Source organism: Balearica regulorum, chromosome 3 (assembly GCF_011004875.1).
Source record: "Balearica regulorum gibbericeps isolate bBalReg1 chromosome 3, bBalReg1.pri, whole genome shotgun sequence".
Taxonomy (NCBI): domain Eukaryota; kingdom Metazoa; phylum Chordata; class Aves; order Gruiformes; family Gruidae; genus Balearica; species Balearica regulorum.
Genome location: NC_046186.1, coordinates 15,741,351 through 15,757,247, shown reverse-complemented (window position 1 = coordinate 15,757,247; position 15,897 = coordinate 15,741,351).

Sequence of the window (15,897 nt, the reverse complement as noted above, 5' to 3'; positions counted from 1 at the left end):
CACTGTACGCTGGTTTCTGCTGGAAACATTACACGCTCGTAGAGATGGAAGGAATTGCAGACACCCTGTGGTGCTCCTCAGTTCTAGCAAATCAATGTGTGGACCTTCCCGCCTTATCCAAATAGGTGCCCAGTGAAATACTGAATTCCAAACAGAATACTGCAAATTCCCCACATGCAGAGAGCTGGATGCTTTAAACACCTCTAGAGAGAGAGAGAACCTCTGTGTCTGCTCAGGCATCTAAGACAAGACCCATGCTAATAAACTGAGCAGAGCAAGGGCCTGTTCTCCAGCTCTGAGGCCATGTAGCACAACATAGCCATGTCCATGTCATTAAAGTCTCCACTCCTTTTCCTCTCCCTGCTGAAAGAACACCTCACCTACTGGAAGGGTCCCTGGTGCACGCCAGTGCCCAAACCATACTTGGAAGACCACTAACTGGCTGGAAACATGCCCAAGTCACGCTGACAAACAAGAAGTGTGGATGGCTGGATTCCTTCATTCATGCCCATGGCCCAGCACTGCTTCACTTACATCCATAGCCTGTATTAGGAAGACTATATCCCACCTGAGATTAATAAAATGCATCTCACCTCTCCAAAGTCAATGATGTGCAATAGATTATGAGTCACAGTGTGCTACATTTCCTTGTAACTTCAGAAAGTTAGAACAGTGATTGTATATACTGCAGCTGCAGTAGTAGCTGAGCACAATAACCCCAAAGAAGTGACGTTTTAGGATGCTGCTGCTCTTACAGGGCAGGAAGAGCACACTCTTACGCTTTCTTTGGCTCTCTATTTTTCCCACAAGTGACTCTGAGACTTATCACCTGTTGCTTCTTTGCTCGGTTTAAACTTTACTGTGAATTATGAGGCATTATTAAGCCTCATTCTACTCTTTTTAATTTCACTTGATGCATTTTTTTCTTCCAGCTGTCCTTCTAACAAACCCCCCCCCCCCCCAATAACCCTCCTGACATTTTTTAAAAAAGAAACAAATGAAATGTTCTGACTTATTTATGATCACTTACTCTCTCTGCTGGTTCATTGCCATTCCTTGCTGGGTTGTGTGTGAATTAAACGGTACGCTCCTCAAGACCAGTATATATAGATGGCTACTCACCCTGTGCAGAACTTACAGCTGCAACGTTAGAGTCTGGTTTGAAGCCACACAGAGAATTTGGCCCTTAAAACTGTTTTAGAGTGAAAGATGATGTTTGGAGAGCAACACTGAGACATTAGACTGCCTTCTATATATCCAAAACCCAGTTTTACAAACTACAGAAACTTTTATTATTTGAAATTACTCCAGCCAAGAGCTACATTATTGATGACATAACTTCAACACAGACAGTGGCTTGAACATTCCCAGCTGGAATTCCTACTCCCAGCAGTCAGACGTGAGGCTTATGTAAAGTTGATAATCACCTCCTGACTGCCTACTTTCCCTGCCCACTTAGTAAAGTATGTCCCTGCAGGGTCTGAGCTAAAACCCATGTGAAGTTTATGGGACACTGTACTGATGCCTGTGAATGTTACATCACTCCAGAACCTTTTTTTATCCCAGGCGATCTTAAAGCGTATTTTATAACTAATCATCAAGAGCTTTTACCTACAGCTACAGCTGGGATGAGAGAAGTAGCCAAATAACCACAATGACATACTTTGTATCACTGAGTACAAGTACTGCTTTGGCCATAGGTCATGACTCATTTGAGTCATGTGAAACCTGCCACAGTGTGTAAAGTTTACCACAAGTAAGAGGACCTCAGGTTTTTAATTTTTTGGCCAGTGGGCTGTGGCCGCTCCCACAGTGAGTTCCACAGCATCCAGTGGAACCTTGGAAATCTCAGCGTCCAAGTCAGCTCTTCCAGGAATCAAACGAATTGTTCCAGGGAGTCTAAGTATTTGACCATGAAACAAGTCCCAGTCTCCACTTAACTGAGGCTAGACGCTCAGATTGTTTGTACCTTTTGACTACATTCCACATAATAGGCCATAATAAGCAGCCAGCTTACTGCTTTGAAAAAAATTTCCTTCTGAAGTCTGCCTGTGTTCTGGGATGCTCTTTATGCAGTCCCTTTATGGCAAAGCAGTAACATGGGAGAATACGACCCTGCAAAATATAAGTCAAATGAATTACATCCAGATTGCCTAATGCCTTTGAGAAGCCACTATGGAGGAAATCGTGTATTTATGGCTAGTGTGAAAGACTGCAAAGGAAAATACATTGCTTATGTTGTTTTTACATGCTGTCTATCATATTGCATGACAATCTTTAATGTAAGACCAAACATGAAAATTTTCCTGTTGTCACAGCAGCCTTCATTCATCCTGCCTAACTTCCAGCAGCCAGCTGAAGTACTCAAGATGTCTTAATCATGGCATGCCTGTTTATGCATCATGGTATTATGTCTGGTATGTATCATGGCACATCTGTTTTAGAGTGAAATTGTATATCAGTACTGGACAACCATGAACGAATGAATAGACAAACATTTCAGAATGTAATCCCCAGTACAAGAAAGGTATGTACCTCTAGAGTGGGTCCAGAGGAGGGCCAGGAAGATGATCAGAGGGCTGGAGCACGTCTGCTATGAGAGAGTTGGGGTTGTTCAGCCTGGAGAAGAGAAGAGTCTGCAGAGACCTTATAGCAGTGTTTCAGGACCTAAAGAGGCCTACAGGAAAGATGAAGAGAGAATTTATACTGATGCCTCTAGTGACCAGACAAGAGGCAACAGTTTTAAATTGAAAGAGAATAGATTTAGATTGAACATAAGGCAGAAATTTTTTGCAATGAGGGTGGTGAGGCAATGGAACAGGTTGCCCAGAGAAGCTGTGGTTGCCTCATCCCTGGAAGTGTTCAAGGTTTGATTGGGTGGGGCTTTGGGGAACCTGGTCTAGTGAAAGATCCAATCTAGTCCCTGCCCACAGCTAGACTAGATGATGGACTAGATGATCTTAGCAGTCTTTTCCAACCCAAACCATTTTGTGATTCTGTGATTCTATAAAATGTACGGTGTTTAACTGAAATGACTGTGCTGCATGATACATACTGTATCAGTTTACATCCCATCCTTTTCCTTACCTTTTCATGTTCTTTGTTTCATTCAGTCTATTTGAGATATTTTCTGTTAGGTCTTGTTTTTATAGCAGTTAGTGCAATGAGGCCAATTCTATGACTGAAAAATGCTGTTACAGCCATCTTAGGGTCAGACAAGGTTTTGAAGTAGTAATCTTTGACTCTATCTGGAACTGCAGGATCAAAGTTCTTGTCCTTGGTAGAACGTCTGCAGTCACTGGCCAGCTATGAACATTTGAGTCGTACTGGATGGGATTCATCTCACCTGGTCTAGAGCCATGCTGTAATTATAAGTACATCATCTAAGCTAGTTATGTAAGCTACATCTATTCCAGTAAATAAAACGAGACAGGCCCATTCTTTTGTCAGTATTGGGAAGAGTCCCTGTCTAGCTCCTGAAATATGTTCGGACTTTGTTTTGGAGAGTGCAAGTTGACCCAGATCAAAACTACACCGGGGACCATGCTAACAATTAAGCAGTATGGACAATTGCAAGCCAGAGATTGACCATGTACACTAGCTTTAATGACTTTATTAATTATAAATGTAAGCCTAGGCATTGAAGAGAGATGGGCACTTCCAGAGGTTAATTAATTGCACCTGTTGATAACCATCTACAACAGGTGGGATTAAGCTGTTGTTGGAGGTACCCGTGTTGACTGGAGTGAGGCCCTATGGGTACATTGAAGAAGCTTAGATGTCTGGTTTAGCATAGAAACATAGATTTCTGTCCATTGTTTCCCATGCATAGATGGAGTTTTTAGTGCCATATGCTAAAGTTTGACAAAAATAGCACAAGACCAGTGGGGCTCCACACCCTTCTGCAGCAGCATCTGCCAGACAAGCAACCAATCTCCAATGGCTCTAGATGCCTACTTTGGACAAGGGACTAGTGGTGCCCACATAAACAGCAGTTATAGCATGAGATGCAGTCTGCACTTGGCAGCAATCATATAGTAAGCATAGGCACAACACGCAGAGGACAGAGAGTAGTAGAAAGGGAGTAATATCAAGAAAACGAGACATAAGTTATTCAGGCTTCCAATGTGATATTGTAATATGCTAACTGTAAAACTGCAGAGTTGGTTTAAAGTGATGGAGACTGGGACTGCATGATTGCACAGAAGTGGGTGTGCATGCAAAAGTTTACTTTTTTAGTGTAAGCGTGCTTTATTTCACTTCTGGTGAGTTGCATGTGGATATCTGCATTGTATAATTTACTCATGTGTTTTGCATTCCTCAGTGATATCAAGTAAATTCTTTGGTCAACTCCTATAAACAGTGCTTAAATCATAAATGAATCAGACATCTCAGATGGCCATTAGGCTTGTGCCTGTGGAAATATGAACATTTTATATTTGCTGGCATGTGGAAAAGGTCATTATTTACTCTTCCTAGCCAGCTAGATGTATGAAATTTTACTTGCTGGAATGATTCCTTGGCTTTTCCTAACATCATGGAACATGCTAAGTATTTCTTTTTTTAACAGAAGACAAAAAGGGAATATGACTGTGTTGCAAATGTTAGTTGGAAACAATTTGAAATAGAGAACTAAATGTACATGTTTATCCAGGAAAGGTAGATGGAAACTTGGAACCACAAAGGTATTTTCAACTGAGGAGGTCTGTACGACCCATTAAACACTACTGCATCATTTTCTCAAAAGTTTGGGGCCTCATCCTCTTCCTCTGTAAATTAATGGCAAATCTCCCATTAACTTCAATGGGAATAGAGTCACGTCATAAGTCCAAAACTCTTCTCCTCCCCAGGTATCAAAAAAGATCTCAATAATTAAAGGACTGATTCTAATCCCTTGGAAACTGATTTTAATGTGAGTAGGAGGTTGGAGAGCTGTTTTCTATGAAGCTAACTTCAGTGGGCAGATCTGTTGATACACTCTTAAAAATTGAGATGCTTTTTTGTCCATGGCTATCTGGGGAATAAAGGATTCCTTGAGAACCATATTTTAAATGAAACCTTTTTGAATTCTGTGCTTTCTGCTTGTGAGTAGGTGAACATAATGGCAAGCAGCCAGAAAAATGCCAGAAGCCTTGAGGGCCACAACATCCATTACTAAATCCTTCACTGGGTATTGTTAGGAGTGGTCTCACTGAAGCAGAAGACGTCCTATTCCAGAAGAAGGGGCTCTGTGGTAATAGATCTTAATACAGTGACAGGATCTTGGGAATTGAATTGCCCTCTCTAGAAAAAAATTATTTTCCAATGAGGAAGTAGGGATCCTTGAGACATGGTAGTTTAAATTTAGCTCTTGTTAAGAGCTCAAAGTCCAGTGGAATAAATGACTGTATTAGTGTCATCTGAGGGGGAGAAGAAAAAAAAAAAAAGTAAGGAAATATATTTACTTAAGTAAATATAACATGATTTTTTCATCCACCTCATGCACTGTCCTTCATACTCCTCCGTGTCTCAGCCTCCTGCTGCTTTTTCCTGAGTGCTTGAGACTCAGGTGGCATGGATCAATCCAGGTATGAGTGTGATTGATAGCCTGTTTGCTGGGCTATGAGCTATCCCAGGCCAAGTACATGCCTAGCATGGGAGAGATAACAGTGCTGTACTGCATCTGAGGTGTACACCAGCTCTTGTGGCTCATTTGAAAGTGATGCTTTGTGTATTCCACTGACTGGCAGTATCTGGTGCATTAGGTAGGCTGTTTTGGTGGGAAAAAGGCCACAGTGTTACACCACAGCCTGACAGGAGGTAATTCATAAATTATCCAGCTGAAGAAGAAGAAAAAAGAAGAAAAAAATGTGCTTTTTAAAATTCTATACTCTTTTAAGCATGGAGAGTGTCAGGATGGGATTTATAGAGTTTAAGGTCAGAAAGAATGGCTAGAAACTTCCCACTTGGCTTCCTTATTAACACAGTCTGGAGGACCACACAGGAATTTCTGCATCCATCTCATACCTTAAAGAGGAGATATCTATTTTTAATTAAATACAGAAAGTCTGGATTATTTTGATAGGGCAATTCTGTTCAAGTGCATACCTTAAAATGTGTCCTAAGAGATAAAAACAAAGGCATGGGAATGTGATTCTTGATCTTGTTTTTGAATTGGCATAATTTTTGCCTTTCTACTTAGAAATCTGACTCTGCACTTCCTTAGATATTTCTGTGACAAAATCTTGGTGTCAGTTGTAATACTCTTCTACAGCTAAGCTATTAACAGCCCAGGTAAACAGGAACTTTGATGTTCCCATAATAAGGACTGTAAAATTAATTAGTCTGTTCATAAACTCAATTTAAACTTGCAAAGATTTGAGACTATTATTAAAGTACTTATAAGAATGCTATTAGAAAAGTTAAATAGTGGAAAAATATGCATTTCATTTTGAAACAGCGAGAGAATTAATTATATGTGAAAATACATTGCTCTGTGTGTGTGTTTAGTCAAAGGATAACCTTAAGTACTCCTCTGAGACATTTTTGTTATGTTCCTGTGTCTGATATACCTATTATTTTTCAACATCTGATATGAACATTAAGTTATATAACTTTTACATGCTTTTACTGTATATAACCCAAGTTACATAAATTCCAGGCCTTCTGACTGTTTGCAATCTTTAAAATGTAATGAGCTGAAAGATTAGCTTTGGGCCCTGGGGCTGGATTGATGTTTTGCTTAACCATTCAGCTGAGAACAGCTTTTAGAGGGATAACTCATGCTGCATCACATCAATAATAAAACTAAAGACCTAGATCCAAGCAGCTATGAATGGGAATTAAGTCTCTCAGAATGTTATAAACTTAAATGAAACAAGTCTTAAACAGAAGGCAGCTGCAGGCACTGGATCTAAACTGCATTAAGATGACATAATATTCTTTTGGAAACAATAAGGCTTCCATTGAAGTGTTCTATAAGACAATCCCTCAATGGAAACGAATAACTAAATTAACATACTGTGATGAAATATGACTCATACTGAAATACAAGTCTCAGTGGGGTTTCAGCGTCTGAGAAACATATTCATAAGTAAGACTGTCAAACTGAATGCTCAGTTTCAGGGATATTCCCTGATTAGCTACCATTCAGAGAAATACAGAGGAAAGAGTAAGATTTTCCACTGATGGTAGGGGAAATAGGACAGGGAGATCAGGAGAAGGCTTTTATTAAACATGTGTGTTTTTATCAAAGATACTGCTTTTACTGAAGATGTTTCTGTTGCATTTGTTTGTCCAAAACTGATAATACTGATCCTCTGTTCTTACCAATACACACTTTTAAGACTCTTTTAAGCCTCTTAGTGTGATAATCCCTTTCAATATTGTTACATGAGATGTCACTAACAGGTGTTAACTTCAATTCCTTCTGCCTCTCAGTTTTGCCTTTATCATGCATCGCTTTGTGTCAGTGTAGTGATACTGTTGCATGGGAAAGAAGACCTGTCTTGAGCAAGCAAAACTTTGAAGACAGAGATCTTTTTTGTGTGGACCAACTCTGGGTGGCTGCATGCAGAGCGTGCCTGTGAAATACTTAACGATGGTAGAGGGAAGACTGTCTCATTTCTAGAATCCATTTTGGGCTTGGGAGCACATGACAGTGAGGGCATCGTGATGCAGAGTTCTGCCAAGACAAAGCCACTGTCAGGCCTGCGCTGAAGAGGAATATTAGGTGCCTGGGAAGCTTCAGTGCTAAGAGCTGAGGTGATTAGGATTCGCACGTTCCTAGCTAGGCAACAGGAGAGGAGGGTTTTGGTTTGTTTTTTGGGGGGGGGGGGGTTGGTTTGTTAGTTTGTTTTGTTGTTGTCATTGTTGTTGATTTTGATTTAGTTTGTGTTTTGGTTTTGTTATTATTGTTTTTAAGGAAATCTGGGGGAAGATAGTGCAGGATACCTTATGCTGTATCATGCCCAACACCAGTGTTTACAGCTATTACATTTAGAAAGGATATAAATTCCTTATTTGCCAGGCCTTTGGTGATCGCAGGGAACATTGTATGGAACATAGTGATAGACTTCACAAGCTAAATACATGAAACTCTTTTTCTCCAGAGTGCACCATCATCTGTTACAGGCAGGTTGATATTCTTGTTCCTCAGAGAACAAAATCTTGTCATTGTTAAGGGTGTGTCTCTGCACTGTGAACTCCTGTCCTTTTCTCCCTGAATCACCTGGTTTAGCTAGTCAGTCACCTGCCTATGGCAACTTCATTTAGGTGCTTAATTTTTTGCACAGAGAACTCAAGTATGTCTTTGGTTGACTATGACACAGCATGCACTTATGGACGGGATCAAAGTCAGCACACTCAATCTGGCCACAACTTTGCATACTGTTGAACCTTCTACAGCTTGTGCAAGGACTTGGCAAACACTGTCTGCCACTAATTGAGCAGGATGATTGGGTCCTACCAGGGCATCTTTGTGCTGCCAGCTCTGCTGTAAGCAGGTGACTTCATTCTGAGGATCAACAATTAGTACAGGGAGACATCATGAGTTACAGATGGTTGAGTGCTTCTGTAAATACATCAGCAGCAAGAGGAAACCTAAGAAAATATGGGCACACTGCTCAATGTGATAAACGTCATGGAAAAGATCATGGTATTCAATGCAGACTGCTTTATGCCCTCATGCCTTCCACATCCCTGAGCTTAGCAGGAGAGTGTGGGTTTATGAAGTACATAGTAGAGACAGGTTGAATAAGTAGCATGTAAACAAATTGGACATACACCTGTCCATGCAGCAAGAAGGGATATATCCGAGTGCTGAGGAAGCTGGCTTGATGTCATTGCAGGATTGCTCTTTGTCATCATGGGAAGACTGTGATTATTAAAGGAGGCTACTCATGACTATCACACCTAAGCAAGGATAATCTTGGGAACTTTAGACTGGTCAATCTAACATCTGTCAGTGACTTCACACATGATGCCCAACTGGGGAGGGCAGTTAATATGCTGTAGGGTGGAGCAGCTTTTCAGATTGACTTTGTTAGGCTGTAAACCCAAATGTATGCTGTATTTACAGGGGGAAAACAAGAAAAAACAGCAACCAAATCAACACAATGCCAACATACCCTTCAATTCTTTCTTGGGTCTTGTAAATGGATGCTGTACATAACCTCTATAGAGGTTGTAAATTAGGTGTCTGTCTAGTCTGTACTGTAGGAATAAGCAGACCTTAAGCTATTTTCAAATATACTAATGTTTGCACATGATCATTCAGGCAAGTAGTCACCAAACTAATGCCATAATCCCTGCATTAACTTTCCTTCTAAATTACTATTAGTCTTGATGACCTAATCCACATGTCATTTAGTAATATGCACCATTTCACTGAAATGACAAATTTTGCTTAAAATTCCTGGGAAAAATAGTGTCCCTCAATACTATCTGTGCCCTACATTCAAGGTATAAAAGAAGGTATATCTACATGCTCACCAACAGTGTACCAAGAGAGCATAGCCAACATGCTTTGATAAAGAGTACTGTGTGTGGTCTGGTTTATTAGAGCAAATGAAGTTACCAATGCTAAAATGTGAAGAGATACAGCAACAAGAGTGTCATTTTATATTCATAGAATACACTGCTGCAGAGGGCTAAAACTTGGTTTCTGCTGTTCTGTGTGATTTTTTTATTTTTTTTTTTACTGGAAATAGTGTGAAAACTGCAGCTGGCATAAAAAGTCTCTTGAACAAACACCATACGAATATTTTCAGTAGGAGAACAATGAGGTGTCAAGTGCAGCTGTGCTTTATATTCAGGTCTGCATAAAACTGAACCAAATTTACTTTCCCTCAATACCCTTGGAAGTGAATATAAGGGAAAATTCATATGCTATCTTGAATGCAAATCAGATCTGAATGCATACTATAAATGAAGGGCAGAAAAGTAGTTCTTTCTTTGCAGATCTATAGCCATTTTATCTAGAAAATATCATACATGAGGCCTGGGAATTCTCCTTCTGAACTATGGAAGGTATTATAATGATTTCCTAAGAAGTTTATTAATGCAATCAAATCACCTTCCACTTGAATTTTCAATGGATATCATCTAGAAAGCCACTATTAACAGCAATTATGATCATTTGGTTAATAGCATTTGCTGCCATTTATCAAATATTTCACTCTGTGAAAGAATCAGCCAAAGAAAAACAAAACCCATAAAATCCTGATTTGGGAATACTTCAAAACACACAAAGCAGACTTGATTATACTAAGAATGCTGCAACTGCAACAACATTTCTTGTAATTCTTTCACAGATTTTTCTTCCGTCTATGGATCTTAACATCAACAAACTTTGCGAAGATGAAATGAAGCATTTGGTATGCCGACAAAACTCTGCAGCTGTTGAAAAAAAAGCACAAAATCACTGTTGATCTTTGCATGCAAATGCCTGCATTCCCAGTTCCTCATAACTATATTTGGTTGGTTAGTGCTTTGTAAGTAGTGAAATGTCAAAGGTTTTACTTTGACTGGAATTAAAGCTGCAACAGATAACTGCTTGTTATAAAACTGAAGTATGCTAAATTGCATCTTTCAACTATATTTCAGCATATGGCTGTTTGCAGTATGGTAGAAAGCAATTTAAGCTGTCATTACTCTTCAACTCTAGGTCACTGGCTCAAATATGACCTAATCAGTAAAGACTGTGAGTCGTTTCCATCTGATGGATGTTTAGTAGCCTGTATAAAATGTGCTGGTAGACACAGTGAAGTTTATTGGGAAAAGGTGCCCACATCAAAAAATCCAATAGCACAAGTCAGCAGATCTGCTTCTACTTTTAGAAGGAAGGAAGAACTGAATAGGGCTGGAGGCAATTGTGTGTTTATCAGATAAAACCTCACCAGATTAACACTATGAAAGATGGAAGCACAACTACTTCTAGAGACTGGGTGATTGATACGGATTTATGAGATCCAAATTTTATTACTGTTTCCGTCACTGATCTACTGTATGATGAAGAGCAGGTCATTTCAATGCTGTTTTCCACCTAACCCTAAATATTTGACTGATCTAGAGCATAAGTTCTTCAAGAAAGACAGTTTGTATTTCTACATATTCCTGGGCTCAGAAACTACGTAACATGAAACATAGGTAACACTAATGATGGGAGATAGTCTAATATTGACATTTTACTTGGCAAGAAAAATAACTATATACTTCAAATGCTTGCTCAGAATCTTATAATTTTCACACCTTTCTTACTGACAAACTTTAATTATAAATAAGCCAATGTTAGATTTACTACCAGCATACACCATTAAAATCTTGGCATTTATCACATACTGCAGTTGAATTCACAATGGTACTTGCGTGATTCTAAATATACTCTAGGACCTGGGAGGTACACTGAAGACTGTTTTAGCTGTAGTGGGGAGATATTCAGCCCTTAGATTTGCTTTCTTTAACCGTCTTGATGGAGAAATTGGCTTTCTCCTGTGTTTTACATGAACGTGCTATTTTTTCATGATGTGTCTTTGTTAGTACAGAATACCTTGGTTCTGCTCAGATTCCAAACTGAGTAATATTGTGGTCAGATCTTGAATAACCCCATCACTCCCAGTGCAATCATACTGAAGTATGATCTTCATCTCTTCCTCACCACAAAAACATCGAAATAAGAACAGTTTTCAATTTCTCCTTCTGAAATATATTAATTTAAAAGCACTTCCTCTATAAGAAAGACTTGAATCACCAAATACCTTGTTACCACATGGGAGATACAGTAATTGAACATTATATTGAACCAATCTTAGGCTTCTACAGAGCGTAGACAAAATTGAATTTTGTCATCTTGATGGATAATGCATCTGTAGTGGGTTGGCCTTGGCTAGCAGCCAAGCACCCACACAGCCACTCTATCACTCCCCCCCCACCCAGTGGGATGGGGGGAGGAGAAAACAGGAAGGATGAGCGAGCGAGGAGACTGATGGGGTGAAATAAAGAGAGGGAAGTGACTTACCAGCTACTAATGCAGGCAAAACAGACTCAACTTTGTGGAATTTAACTTGATTTATTGCCAATTAATATAAATATTTGATTACTGATTAGGGTATTGGGAAAGAAAACCAAAACCAAACAAACATTTACACGCTTAAGGAAAACATCCTCCCTCATTCCCAGACTCAGCTTCACTCCTGGCTCCTCCTCGTTTTTTATCACCACAGTTAACCCTCGGTTCCTTCATTCAGGCAATAACTGGCATGGGGGATTTTATGGTCACTCATTCTCTCTGCTCTGGCATAGGTCCTCCATGAGCCACAGTCCTTTTGGGAATATCTGCTCTGCTGTGGAGTATCTCCTCCTCCTCTGGCCTCATTGTTCCCTCTGCTGTTTCTCTTTCTTTGTTTTGGTTCCCTCCTCCTCTCTCCGTCTCTGGTGTTTTCTGCCCTTTCACAAACCTGTTTTCACAGAGGCACCACGAACTGCTGATGGGCATGGTTTTGGCCTGCAGAGGGGCTATTATTCCCAGCACAGGGCAGCCCCAACCTCTTCCCATAGAGGCCACCCTTGTTGTGGGGGTCATGCTCCGCCACTCTAACCCCCCCAAGCCTTGCCATGTACCTGTAATCCAGTATCTTCTTTTGGTGTTGGCAGTGGCAAAACTTAGTTTTATAGCAATCTAAGAGTGGTGTGTGAAGGAAAAAGGTGACGCAGGGCTTGGAAAGGTTAGTGGGGTTCTGAAGAAAGATACACAGTCTGTCATTTTGTCATCTTGATGGATAATACTTCTTCCTCAGAAATTTTACCCTGCCATTGCAAACCAGCCTGTGCTGACCCAAACCCCAGAAGCCACCACAAACTTCAGACGAAAAAAAATAATCATTCTTTATCAACTGAGAGAGGGGTATGGCACCTCCACTGCTATCACACCTATGAGTGTCACACCATCTTCCTAACTCCTTTGTGACTCTATTGTTGAGGTGGTGGTCTCCTCCACTGCCCCTGGGACAGCATATACTCACCCACCTCTCATGATTGTCTCTTCTGTCTCCATCCCACCTGCAGTATGGGACCAGAGTTCCTCTGGTCCTCTTCCAAAACTTGCAGTTTGGTTTACTTAGAGGCAGTCAGAGTGGAGCCCGGCAATGGTGCTCTGGCCACTTCAAACCGTTGACTTTCAAAGGAAGCACCTAATTTGTCAAAACTCAGAGCCACCTCACTATTATATCTTTCAGTCCAAGTAATTTCAGAATTTAGCTTATGACTAGGTTGGAGGGGTCTTTGGGCAACCTGGTCTAGTGGAGGGTGTCCCTGCCCATGGCAGAGGGGTTGGAACTAGATGATCTTTGAGGTCGCTTCCAACCCAAACCATTTTATGATTCTGTGACAGTTAAATTGCTCTTTGATATTAAGTTAAACAGAAACTTATCTATTCTCTCTCCAAATATATTTTAGAAGCTGATCAGTATAAGGCATAGCACCAAACATCCTTGCTCTGGGCAAAATGTAAAGGTTTTAGAAATGAATTGCTATTTATCCTTCAATGTTATTTGTTATGGTCTTGTTAAAGTCTCATGAACCACTGGACTCCATTCTGACTTAATTATATTCTATCCATCTCTCCTTTTACGAAGCCTGTCCAAACTGTTGCCAGATTAGATTCATTCTTTAATCCTGATGGGACTTTCCTTCCATCTGTTTTCTTCCTCTTTTATTTCTGTTTAATTCAAGACATTTTACCATTCATGACCATTCAACTTTTGGTTTTCTTCTTCATTTTCTGGGACTCGAGACCTATTGAAATAAGAACTAAACTTCTTCCTGACTTCAGTAGGGCAGAGTGCATACTTCTTTTTCTGTTTCCTGTTAGTCTCATTCTATTTGCTTCAAGAAAAGAGAGATATTTCTCATATTCATAGTTCCACTGATTCATTGTAAGTTGACTGGGACATTTCATTTGGAACAGGAACAGTTGAACATTACCCTAGAGCCTCAATTCACCAAAACAATAGAGCACATGCTGAACTCACATTGTTCTATTACCTTTTTGAAATCACTTTATTAAAAAGAGGTTCCTCTGTGACTCACTAGCCACAGTCCTTTTGGTGTCACTGAAGCTTATCTCTATTCAGCAAAACTGGGCCTGGCTCCATTCTAAACAAGTGCTTAAGGTTGGCTGGAGACACGGTTCTAACTGCTTTAGTGAAATGAAAGCAATGTAAAGTTGGTGCATATATTGTGAGGCAAGAATAATATTTTGATAGTTACTTCATTTGAAACTAGCCCAATTTATGTCTTGTGTAATCATTCTTCCTCCTACCAGGTGAACTAGCAAAATTTCTTGCATAGTGGAAGATAAGAATTAGAGTATAACCAATTAGAACTGTCAGGAAAATAAAGCTTTGAAGGAAATGTGGCAGAAAATTTGAGAGAGTGAAAAGCAAATGTTCATCTGCCTTGCATGCAGAATGGATGCCACAGGGAGAAAGGCTTTAGGCAATGTTATTCTGCCCTGTGGCAGTCAGTTACTGTGACACATTGAAACAAACAGGAAATCTGTCAAAATATTTTTAATGGCAATTAAACTTTTTGCAGACTGAATATCTCTTCAGAATAGCATTGGTTTTATTGATTAAAACAAAGTATAGCAGTAATTAATGAGCTTCCTTTTAGCGGTGTGGTGTATTTTGGGTACCTCACACATCTGTGTGTGTCAAGGCTTTGTGCTTGCCATGCTGGAGGGCACTTCCCATGGGTCATGACAGCTGTCCCTCTGACTGCTTTGCAACAGGACACTATGGGACATGAAGTCCAGCTGGGAAGCCTGATTTAGAGGCAAGAATGATGCAGTTGCCCATGTGGCATTTGTGATCAGACTGACTGTGATTTCTGCCCCAGTCTTATTTTGAATTATCTTTGTAATGGTAACTGAGGTTACAACTATTTTAATATACTGAATTGTGTAAGGCTCCAAACACAAGCACTGAAATTTAATAATCTCTTAAATTATTAGCATGGTATTATTTGATATACTTTCAGCAGGGGACAATTAATAGTCTCCCAAACCATTCTTAGTCATAGTCTGGGAGGTGGCATGGGCCAAGCGCATTCCCCAGCAGACAGTTTGGTTATGGCACCTTGTTTTGGATTTTGAGGATACAAACATGGCCAGACTGTGCTGGTTGTCATCTGGGTCAGAGAATTCACTCTAATACAATTTAATTTTATTGGTATAGATGTAGCCTTAGTCTACTATGTCTTAGCCTTGACAATCCAACAGTATGTATTTTTGCAATAATCTGTCTTGAGTTCACATCCTTATGTAAAGGAGAGAGGAAGAAATGGCTGAGGGAGATTGAGGGGGATTTACTTCTTTTAATAACAGCTCTGGGCCCTTGCATGTCAGCAGTGTGTGGTTTTTTCCTTGCTATCTACTTCATAACAGGATGCCTTTCAGGGATGGTACAGAAGCTCAGACAGGCTAAAAATATGCTCCTGAAGGGTTTCTGGGACATAAAATTGATGATGTCTGTACTCTAGGGTTTAGCTAAAATTCTTCTCTTACTACAATTTGTTCCATAACTAAATGCTGAATAAAAGTGCCCTTGAATTATATGGGATCTTTTGAAATTGCTGCATATTGAATCTCTGCAAACTTGGGGCATGAAGAGACCAAGCTTCAAGCTAAACCGTCTCCTGTAGAACATCAAAATTTGCATGATATCCTTGGCTGAAAGACTTTGCCCCTGACCTCATTTACATTCCTAACAGATCTTGTCCAACCTTACAGCAGTACAAGGGTTGGGGAAAATAATGGCGACAGAGAGGAAGCCAGGAAAGGAAGCCATTTGCTGACTCTTCAAAGCAAAGGCTCTGGAAGTGACCCAAAGTCCCTCTAGTTCCTCCAAAACCTTGTCCACC